The 24,487-nt window shown below is 45.5% G+C and overlaps 12 non-coding genes across 12 annotated transcripts; all 12 read left to right on the top strand.

The window, feature by feature from the left end:
- Positions 1-3,402: 3,402 nt before the first annotated feature.
- On the top strand, positions 3,403-3,566 carry LOC134985647 (U1 spliceosomal RNA). The gene has a single exon (XR_010191819.1). It is a non-coding gene; the product is annotated as a U1 spliceosomal RNA (small nuclear RNA).
- A 152-nt stretch (positions 3,567-3,718) lies between these two features.
- LOC134985766 (U1 spliceosomal RNA) lies at positions 3,719-3,881 on the top strand. The gene has a single exon (XR_010191924.1). It is a non-coding gene; the product is annotated as a U1 spliceosomal RNA (small nuclear RNA).
- Positions 3,882-4,556: 675 nt separating this feature from the next.
- Positions 4,557-4,720, top strand: LOC134985717 (U1 spliceosomal RNA). Its single transcript, XR_010191883.1, has one exon. It is a non-coding gene; the product is annotated as a U1 spliceosomal RNA (small nuclear RNA).
- Positions 4,721-4,872: 152 nt separating this feature from the next.
- LOC134985749 (U1 spliceosomal RNA) lies at positions 4,873-5,035 on the top strand. Its single transcript, XR_010191909.1, has one exon. It is a non-coding gene; the product is annotated as a U1 spliceosomal RNA (small nuclear RNA).
- A 670-nt stretch (positions 5,036-5,705) lies between these two features.
- Positions 5,706-5,869, top strand: LOC134985694 (U1 spliceosomal RNA). The gene has a single exon (XR_010191863.1). It is a non-coding gene; the product is annotated as a U1 spliceosomal RNA (small nuclear RNA).
- Positions 5,870-6,021: 152 nt separating this feature from the next.
- On the top strand, positions 6,022-6,184 carry LOC134985769 (U1 spliceosomal RNA). Its single transcript, XR_010191927.1, has one exon. It is a non-coding gene; the product is annotated as a U1 spliceosomal RNA (small nuclear RNA).
- A 670-nt stretch (positions 6,185-6,854) lies between these two features.
- Positions 6,855-7,018, top strand: LOC134985712 (U1 spliceosomal RNA). The gene has a single exon (XR_010191879.1). It is a non-coding gene; the product is annotated as a U1 spliceosomal RNA (small nuclear RNA).
- Positions 7,019-7,170: 152 nt separating this feature from the next.
- LOC134985827 (U1 spliceosomal RNA) lies at positions 7,171-7,333 on the top strand. The gene has a single exon (XR_010191975.1). It is a non-coding gene; the product is annotated as a U1 spliceosomal RNA (small nuclear RNA).
- A 671-nt stretch (positions 7,334-8,004) lies between these two features.
- Positions 8,005-8,168, top strand: LOC134985693 (U1 spliceosomal RNA). Its single transcript, XR_010191862.1, has one exon. It is a non-coding gene; the product is annotated as a U1 spliceosomal RNA (small nuclear RNA).
- A 152-nt stretch (positions 8,169-8,320) lies between these two features.
- Positions 8,321-8,483, top strand: LOC134985815 (U1 spliceosomal RNA). The gene has a single exon (XR_010191965.1). It is a non-coding gene; the product is annotated as a U1 spliceosomal RNA (small nuclear RNA).
- A 671-nt stretch (positions 8,484-9,154) lies between these two features.
- On the top strand, positions 9,155-9,318 carry LOC134985689 (U1 spliceosomal RNA). Its single transcript, XR_010191858.1, has one exon. It is a non-coding gene; the product is annotated as a U1 spliceosomal RNA (small nuclear RNA).
- Positions 9,319-9,470: 152 nt separating this feature from the next.
- Positions 9,471-9,633, top strand: LOC134985825 (U1 spliceosomal RNA). Its single transcript, XR_010191973.1, has one exon. It is a non-coding gene; the product is annotated as a U1 spliceosomal RNA (small nuclear RNA).
- The last annotated feature ends 14,854 nt before the right edge of the window (positions 9,634-24,487 follow it).

Raw genomic sequence — 24,487 nt, forward strand, 5'->3', positions numbered from 1 at the left:
GTACTTGTGAACTAACTTAATTTCCTACTTCTAAATTCATTCCTAAATTCACTACTTACATGAATCCTGTAGTTGGGCATTTTGGGACTTCGATTGTGGGCATTGTTTTGTGTCCAGACCAGCAGCAGGTGGTGTGCATTTGCTGGAAAGGCATCGAAGACCTCCGATATGCTGCATCTCCTGATGTGTGTCTACCTCAAGTGGCTGTCAGCAAATGCCTGCTAGATACCCCATTCCAAGCTGATTGTGACTTCACGGAACATGCATCATAGAACAGGCATGCTAGAACATGGGTCTTCAACCTGCGACCCTCCAGCTGCTGTGGAACTACACATCCCAGCATGCCCTGCCTCAGTTTTAGCATACCTTAATAGCAAAACTGTGGCAGGGCATGCTGGGATGTGTAGTTTCACAGCAGCTGGAGGGCCACAGGATGAAGACCCATGTGCTAGAGCCAAGCCGCAGGTACATTGAATGCTAGCAAGCTGAATGTTTAAATCCTTTTTGTTCCGCAGCATTCCAATGCGGAAGATTCCATGGAACCAGAGATTATTCCATTGAGAAGGACATGCTGCCTGGATGACTGCACTGTGCAAATTAAGTTACGGAGCCAGTTGGCTTGTGGGTGGCTCTGGTGACTGGGTGGTTGGGTGGGCGGTGTGTCGGAGGTGGAGCACATGCAAATGAATGTGTATCATCCAGCTAGTGAGAGTGAAAACTCATGCAGGAGTGTGCCTGCTTGTCAGTGGGTTATGCACCTTGCCAGACGTCAAATCTACATGGAGCAGCTGGAGGGGACAAGAGCAGGTTTGCAAAATATAGATAGAAGAGCATATATGCTGGCGCATTCTCCATGATAGTGTCAGCTTATGTTTTGGTGCACTGCACTTTCCTCCACTAAGTTTTAGCTGTTTTGGTTAAACGCAAGTGTAGTTGCTTCTCGCCGTTTTGGCTGTGATCTTGTATCGTGGTTGAAGAGTCTGCTGGAGGGATTGTTTTCTTCATTGGCGAGAGACTGAAGATATTCCAGGATGGAAGGCTTGGGAACACTATCCGTTTTTAAGTTGTGGAAGAGTTGAAAGACCGGATTGGACTACATTCTATAGTAAAGGATATCTTTGTATTTATTAATCCTCCCTTTATATGTGTCTGTCTTTCAATAAAGCTTCGGGCTTGTGATTCCCTCACCCTCTTACACTCCACACCCATAGCCTTATTAACTGTTGTATTATTGTATTGTTTAAATGTATAGTGCAGTTCATGATTTATAGTGTAGGCTGGCCTGTGCTGTAGTTCTTGAACTGTACTATACCGACAGCATTTGTATTGTGTTTTATCTGTGCTGCAACACAGTACTTATGTGTGTAATGTTTATGTATGTTTTTTTGCTTCTTTATGTCAATAAAGACTGCTTTTTCAATCCAATATCTGAAAACAATCAATGTTTATCTTTGATGGCAATAGAAGTGGTATGATATTTGCTGCTTTTGAAAGGCAATATCTGATATGTCCCCTATCTGGGAACCATATATTAAATGGCTTTTCAGAAAAGGGAGATGGTAGAAGAGCTTTCAGTACTTGTAGGACCGATGCACATTTCCTATTCTAGCCTCCAAAAACAGATTCAGTTGCATTTTCCAGCGTGTTTTGGATGCGCCTTTGCAAATGTCTTACATCGACAAACTTATTTAGTACTATTTTGCAAATAGGGTTACATTGTTGCAACATTGTGTTCCCTAATTGCTTGATTTTTTAAATGCAACAATTGATAAAGACACCTGATAACTGCTCTGTGGAGTCTTATTTTGTGTCTACTTTTTATCTACATTTAATTCTCTACCTCTAATCAAGGCATTTATAAGTGCTGGGGGCTGCCAGGACGTGAGGCCTACCTAGACTTTAGATCTGAATTTGAATGTACTTGTGAACTAACTTCATTTCCTACTTCTAAATTCATTCCTAAATTCACTACTTACATGAATCCTGTAGTTGGGCATTTTGGGACTTCGATTGTGGGCATTGTTTTGTGTCCAGACCAGCAGCAGGTGGTGTGCATTTGCTGGAAAGGCATCGAAGACCTCCGATATGCTGCATCTCCTGATGTGTGTCTCCCTCAAGTGGCTGTCAGCAAATGCCTGCTAGACACCCCATTCCAAGCTGATTGTGACACCACGGTACATGCATCATAGAACAGGCATGCTAGAACATGGGTCTTCAACCTGCGACCCTCCAGCTGCTGTGGAACTACACATCCCAGCATGCCCTGCCTCAGTTTTAGCATACCTTAATAGCAAAACTGTGGCAGGGCATGCTGGGATGTGTAGTTTCACAGCAGCTGGAGGGCCACAGGATGAAGACCCATGTGCTAAAGCCAAGCCGCAGGTACATTGAATGCTAGCAAGCTGAATATTTAAATCCTTTTTATTCCGCAGCATTCCAATGTGGAAGATTCCATGGAACCAGAGATCCTTCCATTGAGAAGGACATGCTGCCTGGATGACTACACTGTGCAAATTAAATCAAGGAGCCAGTTGGCTTGTGGGTGGCTCTGGTCACTGGGTGGTTGGGTGGGTGGTGTGTCAGAGGTGGAGCACATGCAAATGATTGTGTATCATCCAGCTAGTGAGAGAGAAAACTCATGCAGGAGTGTGCCTGCTTGTCAGTGGGTTATGCACCTTTCCAGACGTCAAATCTACATGGAGCAGCTGGAGAGGACAAGAGCAGGTTTGCAAAATATAGACAGAAGAGCTCTCCAGCCTAGTTTGCTGTCTGTTTCCACTTCTCTTTTCTTGAGCCGCTCCCTTCTATGCCCTTGCGCACTATCCTGACTTCTCCCATCTGCTTACTTTGTGCCTTCCAACGCACAATGCGAACTACAGGTAGTGCTGCAGGGCCCACACCCTTTTACTTGCCATACAGAGCAGCTCTGGAGCTGTTACAGTGCCCAGCTTCTGCAAGAAATCAGCTTGAATGCTTCAGGGGCTGGGGCATAGCCAACATGAGCCCCACACCGAAGGAGGGTGGAGGTGTTTAATGCGAACTAGGGGTCATCCAAGCGCCGCAAAAGGCCGCCATGCCCTGCACGCCCCTTTTCTCTTTTCATATGCAGACGAGGGTTGAAGCCAAATTTGACCCACTGCTTGGATGACATCACCATATGCAAATCCATCTGCAGCAGGCCTTCCCCCAGGAATGCTTGCACTAGTTGTTGCATTTGGTTTGTTGTTTGGGGGTGCTTCAGTATTAGGCAGCCTTCTGCCCTCCCATGTTCATCTGAAAATATGTGTTCTCCCTGCAGTTGTTGTCCCCAGATGAGAGTTCCCTTGTGCTGCCTCAGTTGAATCTTCTTTACTTGACAGAGATGTGCCTGAGCAGCGGCCCTCCCCAGCCCTATCCCAAATCATACTTATTTTGCATAGGAGATACCATGGTCATGAAGATCGTTCTCCCAGGGTGAGGTTCATTCATTGCATTCTGGGTATGCTGACCCCTGTGATTTCCCCAAATGTGGGAAACTTGACTGCATTATTTGTGGTAGTGGGGGACTGTGTTTGTGCTTTCCTCTGGTCAGCTCTGGTAAAAGTCAGATTTCTTTATCTCAGATCTTCCTCTAGCCTTGTTCTTCTTTCGAGAGTTCCCTTGTGCTGCCTCAGTTGGATCTCCTTTACTTGACAGGGGGGTGCCCAAGCAGCGACCCTCCCCAGCTCTAGCCCAACTCCTACTTACCTGCCAGGTGAGATACTATGATCATGAAGGTGCTTCTCCCAGGGCAAGGCTCACCCATTGCACTCTGGGTGTGCTGCCCCTGTGATTTCCCCAAATATGGGAAACTTGACTGCATAATTTGTGTTTCCACTGGTCGGCTTTTATATAATTCAGATCTCTTTGTCTCAGGTCTCTCTCCAGCCTAGTTTGCAGTCTGTTTCCACTTCTTCTTTTTTTGAGCCCCTCCCTTCTATACCCTTGTGCACTATCCTGACTTCTCCTCCTGTCTGCTTACTTTGTGCCTTCCAATGCACAATGCAAACTACAGGTAGTGCTGCAGGGCCCACAAACTTTTACTTGCATTACAGAGCAGCTCTGGAGCTGTTACAGTGCCAAGCTGCTGCAAGAAATCAGCTTGAATGCTTCAGGGGCTGGGGCATTGCCAACATGAGCCCCACACCGAAGGAGGGTGGGGGTGTTTAATGCGAACTAAGGGTCATCCAAGCGCCGCAAAAGGCCGCCATTCCCTGCATACCCCTTTTCTCTTTTCATATGCAGATGAGGGTTCCAGCCAACTTTGGCCAACTGCTTGGATGACATCACTGTATGCAAATCCGTCTTCTGCTGACCTTCCCCCAGGAATGCTTGTACTAGTTGTTGCATTTGGTTTGTTGTTTGGGGGTGCTTCAGTATTAGGCAGCCTTCTGCCCTCCCATGTTCATCTGAAAATATGTGTTCTCCCTGCAGTTGTTGTCCCCAGATGAGAGTTCCCTTGTGCTGCCTCAGTTGAATCTCCTTTACTTGACAGAGATGTGCCTGAGCAGCGGCCCTCCCGAGCTCTATCCCAAATCATACTTATTTTGCATAGGAGATATCATGGTAATGAAGACTGTTATCCCAGGGTGAGGTTCATTCATTGCATTTTGGGTATGCTGACCCCTGTGATTTCCCCAAATGTGGGAAACTCGACTTCATTATTTGTGGTAGTGGGGGACTGTGTTTGTGCTTTCCTCTGGTCAGCTCTGGTAAAAGTCAGATTTATTTGTCTCAGATCTTCCTCTAGCCTTGTTCTTCTTTCGAGAGTTCCCTTGTGCTGACTCACTTGGATCTCCTTCACTTGACAGGGAAGTGCCCGAGCAGTGACCCTACCCAGCTCTAGCCCAACTCCTACTTACCTGCCAGGTGAGATACTATGATCATGAAGGTGCTTCTCCCAGGGCAAGGCTCACCCATTGCACTCTGGGTGTGCTGCTCTTGCGATTTCCCCAAATGTGGGAAACTTGACTGCATAATTTGTGTTTCCCCTGGTCGGCTCTCGTATAATTCAGATCTCTTTGTCTCAGGTCTCTCTCCAGCCTAGTTTGCTGTCTGTTTCCACTTCTCTTTTCTTGAGCCGCTCCCTTCTATGCCCTTGCGCACTATTATGACCTCTCCTGTCTGCTTACTTTGTGCCTTCCAACGTCAATGCAAACTACAGGTAGTGCTGCAGGGCCCTCACCCTTTTACATGCTTTACAGAGCAGCTCTGGAGCTGTTACAGTGCCCAGCTGCTGCAAGAAATCAGCTTGAATGCTTCAGGGGCTGGGGCATAGCCAACATGAGCCCCACACCGAAGGAGGGTGGAGGTGTTTAATGTGAATTAGGGGTCATCCAAGCGCCGCAAAAGGCCGCCATGCCCTGCACATCCCTTTTTTCTTTTCATATGCAGACGAGGGTTGAAGCCAACTTTGACCCACTGCTTGGATGACATCACCATATGCAAATCCATCTGCTGCAGGCCTTCCCCCAGGAATGCTTGCACTAGTTGTTGCATTTGGTTTATTGTTTGGGGGTGCTTCAGTATTAGCCAGCCTTCTGCCCTCCCATGTTCATCTGAAAATATGTGTTCTCCCTGCAGTTGTTGTCCCCAGATGAGAGTTCCCTTGTGCTGCCTCAGTTGAATCTCCTTTACTTGACAGAGATGTGCCTGAGCAGCGGCCCTCCCCAGCTCTATCCCAAATCATACTTATTTTGCATAGGAGATACCATGCTCATGAAGATTGTTCTCCCAGGTTGAGGTTCATTCATTGCATTCTGGGTCTGCTGACCCCTGTGATTTCCCCAAATGTGGGAAACTTGACTGCATTATTTGTGGTAGTGGGGGACTGTGTTTGTGCTTTCCTCTGGTCAGCTCTGGTAAAAGTCAGATTTCTTTGTCTCAGATCTTCCTCTAGCCTTGTTCTTCTTTCGAGAGTTCCCTTGTGCTGCCTCAGTTGGATCTCCTTCACTTGACAGGGGGGTGCCCGAGCTGCGACCCTCCCCAGCTCTAGCCCAACTCCTACTTACCTGCCAGGTGAGATACTATGATCATGTAGGTGCTTCTCCCAGGGCAAGGCTCACCCATTGCACTCTGGGTGTGCTGCCCCTGTGATTTCCCCAAATGTGGGAAACTTGACTGCATAATTTGTGTTTCCCCTGGTCGGCTCTCGTATAATTCAGATCTCTTTGTCTCAGGTCTCTCTCCAGCCTAGTTTGCTGTCTGTTTCCACTTCTCTTTTCTTGAGCCGCTCCCTTCTATGCCCTTGCGCACTATTCTGACCTCTCCTGTCTGTATACTTTGTGCCTTCCAACGCACAATGCAAACTACAGGTAGTGCTGCAGGGCCCACACCCTTTTACATGCTTTACAGAGCAGCTCTGGAGCTGTTACAGTGCCCAGCTGCTGCAAGAAATCAGCTTGAATGCTTCAGGGGCTGGGGCATAGCCATCATGAGCCCCACACCGAAGGAGGGTGGAGATGTTTAATGCGAATTAGGGGTCATCCAAGCGCCGCAAAAGGCCGCCATTCCCTGCACATCCCTTTTTTCTTTTCATATGCAGACGAGGGTTGAAGCCAACTTTGACCCACTGCTTGGATGACATCACCATATGCAAATCCATCTGCTGCAGGCCTTCCCCAGGAATGCTTGCACTAGTTGTTGCATTTGGTTTGTTGTTTGGGGGTGCTTCAGTATTAGGCAGCCTTCTGCCCTCCCATGTTCATCTGAAAATATGTGTTCTCCCTGCAGTTGTTGTCCCAAGATGAGAGTTCCCTTGTGCTGCCTCAGTTGAATCGCCTTTACTTGACAGAGATGTGCCTGAGCAGCGGCCCTCCCCAGCCCTATCCCAAATCATACTTATTTTGCATAGGAGATACCATGGTCATGAAGATTGTTCTCCCATGGTGAGGTTCATTCATTGCATTCTGTTTATGCTGACCCCTGTGATTTCCCCAAATGTTGGAAACTCGACTGCATTATTTGTGGTAGTGGGGGGCTGTGTTTGTGCTTTCCTCTGGTCAGCTCTGGTAAAAGTCAGATTTCTTTGTCTCAGATCTTCCTCTAGCCTTGTTCTTCTTTCGAGAGTTCCCTTGTGCTGCCTCAGTTGGATCTCCTTCACTTGACAGGGGGGTGCCCGAGCAGCGACCCTCCCCAGCTCTAGCCCAACTCCTACTTACCTGCCAGGTGAGATCCTATGATCATGCAGGTGCTTCTCCCAGGGCAAGGCTCACCCATCGCACTCTGGGTGTGCTGCCCCTGTGATTTCCCCAAATGTGGGAAACTTGACTGCATAATTTGTGTTTCCCCTGGTCGGCTCTCGTATAATTCAGATGTATTTGTCTCAGGTCTCTCTCCAGCCTAGTTTGCTGTCTGTTTCCACTTCTCTTTTCTTGAGCCGCTCCCTTCTATGCCCTTGCGCACTATCCTGACTTCTCCCGTCTGCTTACTTTGTGCCTTCCAACGCAAAATGCGAACTACAGGTAGTGCTGCAGGGCCCACACCCTTTTACTTGCCTTACAGAGCAGCTCTGGAGCTGTTACAGTGCCCAGCTGCTGCAAGAAATCAGCTTGAATGCTTCAGGGGCTGGGGCATAGCCAACATGAGCCCCACACCGAAGGAGGGTGGAGGTGTTTAATGCGAACTAGGGGTCATCCAAGCGCCGCAAAAGGCCGCCATGCCCTGCACGCCCCTCTTCTCTATTCATATGCAGATGAGTGTTGAAGCCAACTTTGACCCACTGCTTGGATGACATCACCATATGCAAATCCATCTGCTGCAGGCCTTCCCCCAGGAATGCTTGCACTAGTTGTTGCATTTGGTTTGTTGTTTGGGGGTGCTTCAGTATTAGGCAGCCTTCTGCCCTCCCATGTTCATCTGAAAATATGTGTTCTCCCTGCAGTTGTTGTCCCCCGATGAGAGTTCCCTTGTGCTGCCTCAGTTGAATCTCCTTTACTTGACAGAGATGTGCCTGAGCAGCGGCCCTCCCCAGCTCTATCCCAAATCATACTTATTTTGCATAGGAGATACCATGGTCATGAAGATTGTTTTCCCAGGGTGAGGTTCATTCATTGCATTCTGGGTATGCTGACCCCTGTGATTTCCCCAAATGTGGGAAACTGGACTGCATTATTTGTGGTAGTGAGGGACTGTGTTTGTGCTTTCCTCTGGTCAGCTCTGGTAAAAGTCAGATTTCTTTGTCTCAGATCTTCCTCTAGCCTTGTTCTTCTTTCGAGAGTTCCCTTGTGCTGCCTCAGTTGGATCTCCTTCACTTGACAGGGGGGTGCCCGAGCAGCGACCCTCCCCAGCTCTAGCCCAGCTCCTACTTACCTGCCAGGTGAGATACTATGATCATGAAGGTGCTTCTCCCAGGGCAAGGCTCACCCATTGCACTCTGGGTGTGCTACTCCTGCGGTTTCCCCAAATGTTGGACACTTGACTGCATAATTTGTGTTTCACCTGGTCGGCTCTCGTATAATTCAGATCTCTTTGTCTCAGGTCTCTCTCCAGCCTAATTTGCAGTCTGTTTCCACTTCTCTTTTCTTGAGTTGCTCCCTTCTATGCCCTTGCGCACTATCCTGACTTCTCCCGTCTGCTTACTTTGTGCCTTCCAACACACAATGCAAACTACAGGTAGTGCTGCAGGGCCCACACCCTTTTACTTGCCTTACAGAGCAGCTCTGGAGCTGTTACAGTGCCCAGCTGCTGCAAGAAATCAGCTTGAATGCTTCAGGGGCTGGGGCATAGCCATCATGAGCCCCACACCGAAGGAGGGTGGAGGTGTTTAATGCGAACTAGGGGTCATCCAAGCACCGCAAAAGGCCGCCATGCCCTGCATGCCAATTTTATCTTTTCATATGCAGACGAGGGTTGAAGCCAACTTTGACCCACTGTTTGGATGACATCACCATATGCAAATCCATATGCTGCAGGCCTTCCCCCAGGAATGCTTGCACTAGTTGTTGCATTTGGTTTGTTGTTTGGGGGTGCTTCAGTATTAGGCAGCCTTCTGCCCTCCCATGTTCATCTGAAAATATGTGTACCTCCTGCAGTTGTTGTCCCCAGATGAGAGTTCCCTTGTGCTGCCTCAGTTGAATCTCCTTTACTTGACAGAGATGTGCCTGAGCAGCGGCCCTCTCCAGCCCTATCCCAAATCATACTTATTTTGCATAGGAGATACCATGGTCATGAAGATTGTTCTCCCAGGGTGAGGTTCATTCATTGCATTCTGGGTATGCTGACCCCTGTTATTTTCCCAAATGTGGTAAACTTGACAGCATTATTTGTGGTAGTGGGGGACTGTGTTTGTGCTTTCCTCTGGTCAGCTCTGGTAAAAGTCAGATTTCTTTGTCTCAGATCTTCCTCTAGCCTTGTTCTTCTTTCGAGAGTTCCCTTGTGCTGCCTCAGTTGGATCTCCTTCACTTGACAGGGGGGTGCCCGAGCAGCGACCCTCCCCAGCTCTAGCCCAACTCCTACTTACCTGCTAGGTGAGATACTATGATCATGAAGGTGCTTCTCCCAGGGCAAGGCTCACCAATTGCACTCTGGGTGTGCTGCTCCTGCGATATCCCCAAATGTGGGAAACTTGACTGCATAATTTGTGTTTCCCCTGGTCGGCTCTCGTATAATTCAGATCTCTTTGTCTCATGTCTTTCTCCAGCCTAGTTTGCTGTCTGTTTACACTTCTCTTTTCTTGAGCCACTCCCTTCTATGCCCTTGCGCACTATCTTGACTTCTCCCGTCTGCTTACTTTGTGCCTTCCAACGCACAATGCGAACTACAGGTAGTGCTGCAGGGCCCACACCCTTTTAGTTGCCTTACAGAGCAGCTCTGGAGCTATTACAGTGCCCAGCTGCTGCAAGTAATCAGCTTGAATGCTTCAGGGGCTGGGGCATAGCCAACATGAGCCCCACACCGAAGTAGGGTGGAGGTGTTTAATGCGAACTAGGGGTCATCCAAGCGCCGCAAAAGGCCGCCATGCCCTGCACGCCCCTTTTCTCTTTTCATATGCAGACGAGGGTTGAAGCCAACTTTGACCCACTGCTTGGATGACATCACCATATGCAAATCCATCTGCTGCAGGCCTTCCCCCAGGAATGCTTGTACTAGTTGTTGCATTTGGTTTGTTGTTTGGGGGTGCTTCAGTATTAGGCAGCCTTCTGCCCTCCCATGTTCATCTGAAAATATGTGTTCTCCCTGCAGTTGTTGTCCCCAGATGAGAGTTCCCTTGTGCTGCCTCAGTTGAATCTCCTTTACTTGACAAGGGAGGCATTTTGGAGCATCGAACTGAACAACATTGGCAGTCTCTGAAGATTTTATCTATTGATTTACCTAATATATTATTTATTGAATATCCATTTATTGTATGTTTAATAAATAAACAAAATTATTAGAAGTAGCTATTTTGGAAACAGCTTTCCTCTTAGGATGAAACTGTATAATCCTGTTGTGTGTGTTCCTTTAAAGTTCTTTAGTAAAATCCACTAGTAATGATGAACATCAGATTTCTTCCTCCATCCTCTTTTTACACTTTCTCTTGGTTCTATATATATTTTTTTTTTCTATTTTTATTTTTCCCCCCTCCTTCTCCCAAAAGGCCCCCCTCCCTCTCCCCCCCTCCCTGTTTTAAATTTTAAAATCTTTAAATATTTAAATCTTCGAATCCTTAAATTGTCTGTTTAATATTTATTTTTTCTTCAATTCTTTTTGTTGTTTAAACAGCAATGTAGTTATTCCAGGGGTTAAAATAATGAAATATAGAAATAATATTAACAAAAATTAAAGGTAAAAATGAATTGATAGAATGATCCCATTAAAAGTAAATAAATAATATGGATGTTAAGCTGAGCGGGTTGGATTCGAACATGGGACTAGCTGCATAGAGTGCATTTGATGTTTCCCCTGCGCCACAAGAACTGCTTTAGTAGTGGCATGGATTTATGTTACCCTAAAAGGTTTTATATAAGTAAATGGGGATCCTTAGTGCTGAGTCTCTGAATTATGTATATGTGATTATAGATATGAGGTATTGATTGAAAGATTATAGGTTAATCTGTATATAGATTATATATTTTCTGCTATTTTTTAAACCACCTTGTTGCTTATTTTATTATTATTTTTAATCACCATGTTGCTTATTTTTATATTATGAAATGCCTTTATATGTGCAATTGCAATTAGAAAGTTGTTCCATATGTGAGTCATTACATGTATGCATCCAATTAGTACATGTATGTATCCAATCAACTAATTAGTAATGCTATTGGTCCGGTGCATTTTAAAAAGAGCCTGCTAGGCTGCTGATGTATCCTCTGACGAAACCGCTCTTGGATAACAGCGGAGAAACGCGTAAGAAAGGTGATTACCGGACACTCTGATTGCTGAGATATAAGCCCGTTCATGAACGAGCTACATCACGGCGGACGTCTGATGTAAAGACAGCGGTGAAGGGGAAAAAGCAATTTGAGACCGAGCAAAAGGAGGTCTCTACCCCACGGCAGGGAGAAATATCCCGACCGCGAGTGCCAATAAGATCCAGCCACGGTTAACGGGGGTCGTAGCATACCGCTGTGTTTCACCAACCATCACAGCGCTCTCCCCCTGTTTTCTTTCATTACTCACGTGAGTTACATATGAACTTTAACTGCAGTAAATAATAAGAATTTACTTACCGATAATTCTATTTCTCATAGTCCGTAGTGGATGCTGGGGACTCCGTAAGGACCATGGGGAATAGCGGCTCCGCAGGAGACTGGGCACATCTAAAGAAAGCTTTAGGACTATGTGGTGTGCACTGGCTCCTCCCCCTATGACCCTCCTCCAAGCCTCAGTTAGGATACTTTGCCCGGACGAGCGTACACAATAAGGAAGGATTTTGAATCCCGGGTAAGACTCATACCAGCCACACCAATCACACCGTACAACCTGTGATCTGAACCCAGTTAACAGCATGATAACAGAGGAGCCTCTGAAAAGATGGCTCCCAACAATAATAACCCGATTTTTGTAACAATAACTATGTACAAGTATTGCAGACAATCCGCACTTGGGATGGGCGCCCAGCATCCACTACGGACTATGAGAAATAGAATTATCGGTAAGTAAATTCTTATTTTCTCTGACGTCCTAAGTGGATGCTGGGGACTCCGTAAGGACCATGGGGATTATACCAAAGCTCCCAAACGGGCGGGAGAGTGCGGATGACTCTGCAGCACCGAATGAGAGAACTCCAGGTCCTCCTCAGCCAGGGTATCAAATTTGTAGAATTTAGCAAACGTGTTTGCCCCTGACCAAGTAGCTGCTCGGCAAAGTTGTAAAGCCGAGACCCCTCGGGCAGCCGCCCAAGATGAGCCCACTTTCCTTGTGGAACGGGCTTTTACAGATTTTAGCTGTGGCAGGCCTGCCACAGAATGTGCAAGCTGAATTGTACTACAAATCCAACGAGCAATAGTCTGCTTAGAAGCAGGAGCACCCAGCTTGTTGGGTGCATACAGGATAAACAGCGAGTCAGATTTCCTGACTCCAGCCGTCCTGGAAACATATTTTCAGGGCCCTGACAACATCCAGCAACTTGGATTCCTCCAAGTCCCTAGTAGCCGCAGGCACCACAATAGGTTGGTTCAGGTGAAAACGCTGGAACCACCTTAGGGAGAAACTGAGGACGAGTCCTCAATTCCGCCCTGTCCGAATGGAAAATCAGATAAGGGCTTTTACAGGATAAAGCCGCCAATTCTGACACGCGCCTGGCCCAGGCCAGGGCCAACAGCATGACCACTTTCCATGTGAGATATTTTAACTCCACAGATTTAAGTGGTTCAAACCAATGTGACTTTTGGAACCCAAACTACATTGAGATCCCAAATTGCCACTGGAGGCACAAAAGGAGGCTGTATATGCAGTACCCCTTTTACAAACGTCTAAACTTCAGGGACTGAAGCTAGTTCTTTTTTGGAAGAAAATTGACAGGGCCGAAATCTGAACCTTAATGGACCCCAATTTCAGGCCCATAGACACTCCTGTTTGCAGGAAATGTAGGAATCGACCCAGTTGAATTTCCTCCATCGGGCCTTACTGGCCTCGCACTACGCAACATATTTTCGCCAATTGCGGTGATAATGTTTTTGCGGTTACATCCTTCCTGGCTTTAGATCAGGATATGGATGACTTCATCCGGAATGCCTTTTTTCCTTCAGGATCCGGTGTTCAACCGGCATGCCATCAAACGCAGCCGCGGTAAGTCTTGGAACAGACAGGGTCCTTGCTGGAGCAGGTCCCTTCTTAGAGGTAGAGGCCACGGATCCTCCGTGAGCATCTCTTGAAGTTCCGGTTACCAAGTCCTTCTTGGCCAATCCGGAGCCACGAATATAGTGCTTTCTCCTCTCCATCTTATCAATCTCAGTACCTTGGGTATGAGAGGCAGAGGAGGGAACACATACACTGACTGGTACACCCACGGTGTTACCAGAGCGTCTACAACTATTGCCTGAGGGTCTCTTGACCTGGCGCAATACCTGTCGAGTTTTTTAATCATGTGGACGACTTCTGGGTGAAGTCCCCACTCTCCCGGGTGGAGGTCGTGCTGAGGAAGTCTGCTTCCCAGTTGTCCACTCCCGGAATGAATACTGTTGACAGTGCTATCACATGATTTTCCGCCCAGCGAAGAATCCCTGCAGCTTCTGCCATTGCCCTCCTGCTTCTTGTGCCACCCTGTCTGTTTACGTGGGTGACTGCCATGATGTTGTCCGACTGGATCAACACCGGCTGACCTTGAAGCAGAGGTCTTGCTAAGCTTAGAGCATTGTAAATGGCCCTTAGCTTCAGGATATTTATGTGAAGTGATGTATCCAGGCTTGACCCTAAGCCCTGGATATTCCTTCCCTGTGTGACTGCTCACCAGCCTCGCAGGCTGGCATCCGTGGTCACCAGGACCCAGTCCTGAATGCCGAATCTGCGGCCCTCTAGAAGATGAGCACTCTGCAACCACCACAGGATGGATACCCTTGTCCTTGGTGACAGGGTTATCCGCTGATGCATCTGAAAATGCGACCCGGACCATTTGTCCAGTAGGTTCCACTGGAAAGTTCTTGCGTGGAATCTAACGAATGGGATTGCTTCGTAGGAAGCCACCATTTTTACCCAGAACCCTTGTGCATTGATGCACTGAGACTTGGTTCGGTTTTAGGAGGTTCCTGACTAGCTCGGATAACTCCCTGGCTTTCTCTTCCGGGAGAAACACCTTTTTTCTGGACTGTGTCCAGGAACATCCCTAGGAAACAGAAGACAAGTCGTCGGAACCAGCTGCGATTTTGGAATATTGAGAATCCAATCGTGCTGCCGCAACACTACCTGAGATAGTGCTACACCGACTTCCAACTGTTCCCTGGATCTTACCCTTATCAGGGAATCGTCCAAGTAAGGGATAACTAAAATTCCCTTCCTTCGAAGGGATATCATTTCGGCCATTACCTTGGTAAAGACCCGGGGTGCCGTGGACCATCCCTACGGCAGCGTCTGAACTGATAGTGACAGTTCTGTACCATAACCTGAGGTACCCTTGGTGAGAAGGGTAAATTTTGACATGAAGGTAAGCATCCTTGATGTCCCGAGACATCATGTAGTCCCCTTCTTCCAGGTTCGCAATCACTGCTCTGAGTGACTCAATCTTGAATTTGAACCTCTGTATGTAAGTGTTCAAAGATTTTAGATTTTAGATTTAGAATCGGTCTCACCGAGCCGTCTGGCTTCGGTACCACAATAGTGTGGAATAATACCCCGTTCCCTGTTGCAGGAGGGGTACCTTGATTATCACCTGCTGGGAATACAGCTTGTGAATGGCTTCCAAAACTGCCTCCCTGTCAGAGGGAGACGTCGGTAAAGCCGACTTTTGGAAACGGCGAGGGGGAGACGTCTCGAATTCCAATATGTACCCTTGAGATATTACCTGAAGGATCCAGGGGTCTACTTGCGAGTGAGCCCACTGCGCACTGAAATTCATTGAGAACGGGCCCCCACCGTGCCTGAGCTTGTAAGGCCCTAGCGTCATACTGAGGGCTTGGCAGAGGCGGGAAAGGGTTTCTGTTCCTGGGAACTGGCTAATCTCTTCAGCCTTTTTCCTCTCCCTCTGTCACGAGCAGAAAAGAGGAACCTTTTGTCCGCTTGCCAACAAAGGACTGCGCCTGATAATACGGCGTCTTATTTTGAGAGGCGACCTGGGGTACAAACGTGGATTTCCCAGTTGTTGCCGTGGCCACCAGGTCTAAAATACCGACCCCAAATGTCCCCTTTCAAAGGCAATACTTCCAAATGCCGTTTGGAATCCGCATCACCTGACCATTTTACTGGTAGAATTGGACAACGCACTTATACTTGATGCCAGTCGGCAAATATTCCGCTGTGCATCATGCATATATAGAAATGCATCTTTTAAATGCTCTATAGGCAATAATATACTATCCTTATCTAGGATATCAATATTTCCAGTCAGGGAATCCGACCATGCCAACCCAGCACTGCACCTCCAGGCTGAGGCGATTGCTGGTCGCAGTATAACACCAGTATGTGTGTGAATACATTTTTGGATACCCTCCTGCTTTCTATCAGCAGGATCCTTAAGGGCGGCCATCTCATGAGAGGGTAGAGCACTTGTTCTTACAAGCGTGTGAGCGCCTTATCCCCCCTAGGGGGTGTTTCCCAACGCACCCTAACCTCTGGCGGGAAAGGGTATACAGCCAATACTTTTTAAGAAATGATCAATTGTTATCGGGGGGAAACCCACGCATCATCACACACCTCATTTTATTTCTCAGATTCAGGAAAACTACAGGTAGTTTTTCCCTCACCGAACATAATACCCCTTTTTGGTGGTACTCGTATTATCAGAAATGTATAAAACATTTTCCATTGTCTCAATCATGTAACGTGTGGCCCTACTGGAAATCACGGTTGTCTCTTCACCGTCGACACAGGAGTCAGTATCCGTGTCGGCGTCTGTATCTGCCATCTGAGGTAACGGGCGCTTTAGAGCCCCTGACGGCCTATGAGATGTCTGGACAGGCACAAGCTGAGTAGCCGGCTGTCTCATGTCAACCACTGTTTTTTTTTTTTTGTTTTTTTATACAGAGCTGACACTGTCATGTAATTTTCAACAGTACATCCACTCAGGTGTCGACCCCCTAGGTGGTGACATCACTGTTACAGACACTCTGCTCCGTCTCCACATCATTTTTCTCCTCATACATGTCGACACAAACGTACCGACACACAGCACACACACAGGGAATGCTCTGATAGAGGACAGGACCCCACTAGCCCTTTGGGGAGACAGAGGGAGAGTATGCCAGCACACACCAGAGCGCTATATATATATATATACAGGGATAACCTTATATAAGTGTTTTTCCCCTTATAGCTGCTGTATGTTTTAATACTGCGCCTAATTAGTGCCCCCCTCTCTTTTTTTAACCCTTTCTGTAGTGTAGTGACTGCAGGGAAGAGCCAGGGAGCTTCCGTCCAACTGAGCTGTGAGGGAAAATGGCGCCAGTGTGCTGAGGAGATAGTCTTCGCCCCCTTTTCGGCGGCCTTATCTCCCGTTTTTCTGTATATTCTGGCAGGGGTTAAATGCATCCATATAGCCCAGGAGCTATATGTGATGTATTTTTTGCCATGTAAGGTATTTTTATCATGTTTTATTGCGTCTCAGGGCGCCCCCCCCAGCGCCCTGCACCCTCAGTGACCGGAGTATGAAGTGTGCTGAGAGCAATGGCGCACAGCTGTGCGCTACCTTATTGAAGACAGGAACGTCTTCTGCCGCCGATTTTTCCGGACCTCTTCGCTCTTCTGGCTCTGTAAGGGGGCCGGCGGCGAGGCTCCGGGACCCATCCAGGCTGGGCCTGTGATCGTCCCTCTGGAGCTAATGTCCAGTAGCCAAGAAGCCCAATCCACTCTGCACGCAGGTGAGTTCGCTTCTTCTCCCCTTAGTCCCTCGATGCAGTGAGCCTGTTGCCAGCAGGTCTCACTGAAAATAACAAACCTAAACTAAAACTTTCACTAAGAAGCTCAGGAGAGCCCCTAGTGTGCACCCTTCTCGTCGGGCACAGAAATCTAACTGAGGCTTGGAGGAGGGTCATAGGGGGAGGAGCCAGTGCACACCACATAGTCCTAAAGCTTTCTTTAGATGTGCCCAGTCTCCTGCGGAGCCGCTATTCCCCATGGTCCTTACGGAGTCCCCAGCATCCACTTAGGACGTTAGAGAAAAGAGGCGTTGGTTACAACTGTTGCTGTTCATCCACAAGAAGGAATTTAATGTATCAATTACAATTGGAAAGTAACGTGTAACCCTGATTTAGGGTTTAAACAACACTTATACTGAGGTAGTTATAATATGGTGACTAAAATGGAGTATAAGCATATATATTATTCATATAAAAGTTAATGGATGTTGTAATACTGTATGCATGTTGTGAGGTAAATAATACAGTTCACATATATGTAATTGTATGTACATTGATGTAAATGTAGTGGTGAATACAATGAAGGCTTATTTTATGGTTTCACAGTGTATCTAAAGGGTTAATGTCCTTGTGCTCCTAACTGTCAATCACCTAGTGAGGTGATTGCCAGTGGGCGGGGCATCACCTCAGAGTGGGTCATGTGACTACTAGAGAGGAGTGGAGAGGTGCTGTGAGTGTAGCTGAGAGAGAGACTGCATATCCCTTGGTGAGAGGACATAGTTTTTTGCTGCTCCGGCCGTCGCCCGCATTAGAGCTGAGCGGTATACATTGCGGCGGCCGGAGGGGGCTTAGTGTGTGAAGCCAGAACAGGGCTTCCTTACTGTAAAGGTGGTGACAGCAGCATTGAGACTCAGAACTGTTCATAGAACCCAAGATCAGCGCTAGTCAACTCACCCAGCAGTATTGGAAGGGCACATCTGTGACAGGGACACAGAGAGGGTTCCTTCCTACCTATTACCGGCACAGACTCTGACAGCCACAACAAAGAAGCCAGGACCAGCAGCAGAGGCTCCATTCTGTGTGGCTGTAAGTGTAAGGGAGGAGTCGGGGGAGCATCCTGCAGCAGCATCACTAGATGGTAGAAGTGTGAGTGCATAATCCAGCCATTTATATTACCCCTACACTAAGCACAGCAAGCCATAGGTGACTATTGTACATAGTCAATTTCATATTGGGACTAAGTACTCCAGGGCTAGGCCGCAATAATGGCTATTAAGCAGGAGGATAGTAATGGGTCACAGTAGTCAGAGTGACCTATAATTACAGTTCCATGTATGGCTTAATCATAGTGCTAAGGAGAAGGTAGAAAGCACTGGGTATATATATGTAACAGGAGGAGTGGAGTGAAACTTGAACTGTTTAACGCTTCATAAATAGTTTTAAAACTCCCCCATATATCAGCATCACATCAGTCAAAGGAGAGCCAGAGACATTGTTCCGCAGCGCTAAATAGAAAGTAACACCCTAAAGCTGCCACCTAATGTGTGTATTTATGCCCCTGAATTAGCAGAATTAGAGTCAAGGACATTAAAGGTAGCCATACTACAGTGACATTGGATGGATGTTAAAGCCTCTTAGCCACAAAGGATTAGAATATCATCCCGATTCAAGGACTAGCTTGTGGCACTTTAATACAACTGTGTTATATGTATATTCGTGAACCCGTAAGAAGGACTGACACGTAAGAGACTATTAGTTATAAAGTTAAAGGATTTGAGCTCGCTGTGACTATGATAAGAGAAACCATCTCTTGCAGATATATTTAATATAGACTCATCCTAAGAGACAACAATAATTTGAGGCATACAGGAATCGAAAAGCTATATATGCTCTGAAATATAGAAAGCATCAGCTACTTCAAATGGACACAAGGACGCAGCATAACAAAGGTTTATCATACCAGCTTCTTAGGAGTTTAGTTTAATACTGGACAACTACAGTAACATTTTTACTGAGGAAAGGATACAGATTCCTTGGTAATCAACTGTTGATGTTACTATCTATGAGCTAAATAGATACTTTCTGTTATCTGCCAAGGAGGAACTATAAGTAACCTTATAGGAGAAAGTAATCGCTACCATAAGTAGACTGAGCCAAACATCTTTCTCTTTAACTGAAGGGAGAACTGATAGTTGATACTAAAACATAGTGTCAGACATTCTGTATTAACTGCTGTTATTTTTAGGAAGTTTATGGGCCCTTATAGTGCACTATCATATTAAGAGTACCCGGGTCACTCTAACACCTAAGGGTGTCTTGAAAAGAAAAAGGATTTGTTGTATTGCATGCAGGTACTGTGTATAGGCCTAATTGACAGGCTGTTAGCATGGATTAATGACTTAAAGGGGAATGTGTAATTGATGAAATGTTAATGTATACTTAATCCATTTGGTACTGGTCATTAAAGTGTTATACTTTCCATGTGTGTCTGGTCCGTCTGGAAGTTGATCTGAAGATCCTGGAAGAAAGAGACAGGTATATTAGATAATATATCTATGATATAAGGGAATCATCCCCTAAGGATAGAGATCAGGCTTACTCAAGCAAGCCTTAACGGTAGTTAAATACTACACATAGCTTGAGTGGAGGCACAGCTATTAGGTAACCATCCCTTAATAGAATACATAGACAGCTCTCGTTCAAGGTAATGAGGGTAGGGTTACATTTGGAGGCACCGCGTGAGATAGAAGTTACACTCAGGCCCTGTTACACCACAGGTGTCAGCTGCCATTAATTATTATTGATAAAGTCCTCACATCCCTAAAAATAAAATACAAATATGGGAAAGAAGCAAAGGAACAGGGAGAAGGTTGGACATAAAGCCATTGCTGTATCAGTTGGGAGAGTTGAAGCCATTAGAGAATGTAAAAGTATGGACAAACAAGAGTACCGTAAGGGACCAGGCTTAAAGGAAGAGGTGACATGCAAGTTTGTGGGAACTTTTGTAAATAACCTAGGTGTGAAAAATGAAAAAATATTAGATGTCCCTGTAGAGTTGGAGAAGAGAAAGAAAAAATCAAAGGACAAGAAAGTCAAACTTGATCCCCACCTAAAGGATAGTGAGGGAGGTGTTAGTGACAACCTTGCTCATACTTTGGTCGCTAACATGGATTATGGAATGAAAGGAGATAAGAATGTTCTACCACTGAAAGAGAGAGTTCCAGGGGAAGTGAAGATAGATGTAGGTATACAGAGATTAGAAACTGTGCTAAAGCAAATAGCTGAGGATTATAAGAAACATGGACAATTAGTATTAGCTCTTCCAAAAGATCAACAGAAGGACCTGCTTTCCCGGTTTCCAACTTCCATTGAGGAACCAACAAGAAGAGATAGCCCAGTGGATCTACAGACCCCGATAGAGGTGATAAGACATATAGCACTGGACAGGTCTAAACATCAGTTGTTGGAGGTTCTAGATGAAACCCAATGGAAGCTAAAAGAAGAACAGATGTTTAACACCAAAATTGATGAGAGGAACAAAGAGCTTGAGAGAGAACTTTGGTTTATACAGAGAGAGATGGAAACCATGGCATCTGATGAAAGACAAACCAGAGTGGATCAGGAGCAACAAAAGTTGATAATGTACCAGCAGCAGGAAGACAATATTCATTCTCTGGAATCAAAAATAACTGAGTTGTCTGAATTATTGGAAGTGGGTAAAGAAACTGAAAAGGAGGATCATATTTGTCTGAATGAAATGAAAGAAAGACTGTCTCAGCTAGAATCTGAGAATAAAATACTCAAGGATGCCAACTTCCTAAACAACTGTCCTGAAGACCGTATCCATGAATTTTCTATGCGACCGGATACTAAGGACATAGCATTACAGACTGAGGTAGTGGATGGTATATTGCTGAGACAATCTTCTATGAATAAAGTTGATAGTAAAGGGACACAGTATATGTCTCTTAAAATGACTGGCACAGTAATATGGTTCCATGTGAAGAAAGGCTATGGCTTCATTAAAAGGCATGACACCGGAGAAGACATATTTGTACATTGGACATCCATAACGAAGAATAACCCCCTAAAACTGTTGTACAGTGTAGGAGATGGAGAGAAAGTAGAATTTGAAGTGTTGGAAGGGGAAAAGGGTGTACATGCAGCAAATGTGACTGGCATAGGTGGAGTACCAGTGAAAGGGAGTCGATTTGCTCCAAACCGACGAGGATCATACAGTTATTGTTATCAACCACGAGAAAAAGTGGTTGATGAAGGAAGTGCATATTCAGAACAAAGGCAAGGGAGAGATCCAGCTCCATGTCATCCTTCTACAACCTTACATTACCGACCTCTCTCGAGATTCAATGGTAGAGTAAATCAGTCCCAGGATCAAGAAACGGAAAATTCAGATGCTAAAGACTTGATAACTTTAGAAGCTTCGTCAGAGAAAGAAACTAGTCTCAGTGAAAATCGTAGTGAGGTACATGATAACTTTACCCTAGCACAATCTCTTAAATCTTCCATCCGAAGTCCAGTACTAAAATAAGTCAATAAATCAGGTGTAGAAGAGCAAGGGAAACCAGCACGATCAGAGAACACTATCCCTGGGAGGCATGAAGGCTATGTAGTTCCATCCCTCCCTATTTGGCCAACAGTTAAAATGGTTGAGATGAGGTGGCTTGCTAATGGATGTGAATGAATATATACTATTTTAGCATAGTGAGTAAGGTAGATGGTGCATTGGCACCTAAAGATGTTAAACAGTGACAATGCACCAGGGGGAGAAATGTAACCCTGATTTAGGGTTTAAACAACACTTATACTGAGGTAGTTATAATATGGTGACTAAAATGGAGTATAAGCATATATATTATTCATATAAAAGTTAATGGATGTTGTAATACTGTATGCATGTTGTGAGGTAAATAATACAGTTCACATATATGTAATTGTATGTACATTGATGTAAATGTAGTGGTGAATACAATGAAGGCTTATTTTATGGTTTCACAGTGTATCTAAAGGGTTAATGTCCTTGTGCTCCTAACTGTCAATCACCTAGTGAGGTGATTGCCAGTGGGCGGGGCATCACCTCAGAGTGGGTCATGTGACTACTAGAGAGGAGTGGAGAGGTGCTGTGAGTGTAGCTGAGATAGAGACTGCATATCCCTTGGTGAGAGGACATAGTTTTTTGCTGCTCCGGCCGTCGCCCGCATTAGAGCTGAGCGGTATACATTGCGGCGGCCGGAGGGGGCTTAGTGTGTGAAGCCAGAACAGGGCTTCCTTACTGTAAAGGTGGTGACAGCAGCATTGAGACTCAGAACTGTTCATAGAACCCAAGATCAGCGCTAGTCAACTCACCCAGCAGTATTGGAAGGGCACATCTGTGACAGGGACACAGAGAGGGTTCCTTCCTACCTATTACCGGCACAGACTCTGACAGCCACAACAAAGAAGCCAGGACCAGCAGCAGAGGCTCCATTCTGTGTGGCTGTAAGTGTAAGGGAGGAGTCGGGGGAGCATCCGGCAGCAGCATCACTAGATGGTAGAAGTGTGAGTGCATAATCCAGCCATTTATATTACCCCTACACTAAGCACAGCAAGCCATAGGTGACTATTGTACATAGTCAATTTCATATTGGGACTAAGTACTCCAGGGCTAGGCCGCAATAATGGCTATTAAGCAGGAGGATAGTAATGGGTCACAGTAGTCAGAGTGACCTATAATTACAGTTCCATGTATGGCTTAATCATAGTGCTAAGGAGAAGGTAGAAAGCACTAGGTATATATATGTAACAGGAGGAGTGGAGTGAAACTTGAACTGTTTAACGCTTCATAAATAGTTTTAAAACTCCCCCATATATCAGCATCACATCAGTCAAAGGAGAGCCAGAGACATTGTTCCGCAGCGCTAAATAGAAAGTAACACCCTAAAGCTGCCACCTAATGTGTGTATTTATGCCCCTGAATTAGCAGAATTAGAGTCAAGGACATTAAAGGTAGCCATACTACAGTGACATTGGATGGATGTTAAAGCCTCTTAGCCACAAAGGATTAGAATATCATCCCGATTCAAGGACTAGCTTGTGGCACTTTAATACAACTGTGTTATATGTATATTCGTGAACCCGTAAGAAGGACTGACACGTAAGAGACTATTAGTTATAAAGTTAAAGGATTTGAGCTCGCTGTGACTATGATAAGAGAAACCATCTCTTGCAGATATATTTAATATAGACTCATCCTAAGAGACAACAATAATTTGAGGCATACAGGAATCGAAAAGCTATATATGCTCTGAAATATAGAAAGCATCAGCTACTTCAAATGGACACAAGGACGCAGCATAACAAAGGTTTATCATACCAGCTTCTTAGGAGTTTAGTTTAATACTGGACAACTACAGTAACATTTTTACTGAGGAAAGGATACAGATTCCTTGGTAATCAACTGTTGATGTTACTATCTATGAGCTAAATAGATACTTTCTGTTATCTGCCAAGGAGGAACTATAAGTAACCTTATAGGAGAAAGTAATCGCTACCATAAGTAGACTGAGCCAAACATCTTTCTCTTTAACTGAAGGGAGAACTGATAGTTGATACTAAAACATAGTGTCAGACATTCTGTATTAACTGCTGTTATTTTTAGGAAGTTTATGGGCCCTTATAGTGCACTATCATATTAAGAGTACCCGGGTCACTCTAACACCTAAGGGTGTCTTGAAAAGAAAAAGGATTTGTTGTATTGCATGCAGGTACTGTGTATAGGCCTAATTGACAGGCTGTTAGCATGGATTAATGACTTAAAGGGGAATGTGTAATTGATGAAATGTTAATGTATACTTAATCCATTTGGTACTGGTCATTAAAGTGTTATACTTTCCATGTGTGTCTGGTCCGTCTGGAAGTTGATCTGAAGATCCTGGAAGAAAGAGACAGGTATATTAGATAATATATCTATGATATAAGGGAATCATCCCCTAAGGATAGAGATCAGGCTTACTCAAGCAAGCCTTAACGGTAGTTAAATACTACACATAGCTTGAGTGGAGGCACAGCTATTAGGTAACCATCCCTTAATAGAATACATAGACAGCTCTCGTTCAAGGTAATGAGGGTAGGGTTACATTTGGAGGCACCGCGTGAGATAGAAGTTACACTCAGGCCCTGTTACACCACAGGTGTCAGCTGCCATTAATTATTATTGATAAAGTCCTCACATCCCTAAAAATAAAATACAAATATGGGAAAGAAGCAAAGGAACAGGGAGAAGGTTGGACATAAAGCCATTGCTGTATCAGTTGGGAGAGTTGAAGCCATTAGAGAATGTAAAAGTATGGACAAACAAGAGTACCGTAAGGGACCAGGCTTAAAGGAAGAGGTGACATGCAAGTTTGTGGGAACTTTTGTAAATAACCTAGGTGTGAAAAATGAAAAAATATTAGATGTCCCTGTAGAGTTGGAGAAGAGAAAGAAAAAATCAAAGGACAAGAAAGTCAAACTTGATCCCCACCTAAAGGATAGTGAGGGAGGTG

Source organism: Pseudophryne corroboree (assembly GCF_028390025.1).
Source record: "Pseudophryne corroboree isolate aPseCor3 chromosome 7 unlocalized genomic scaffold, aPseCor3.hap2 SUPER_7_unloc_1, whole genome shotgun sequence".
Taxonomy (NCBI): Eukaryota; Metazoa; Chordata; class Amphibia; order Anura; family Myobatrachidae; genus Pseudophryne; species Pseudophryne corroboree.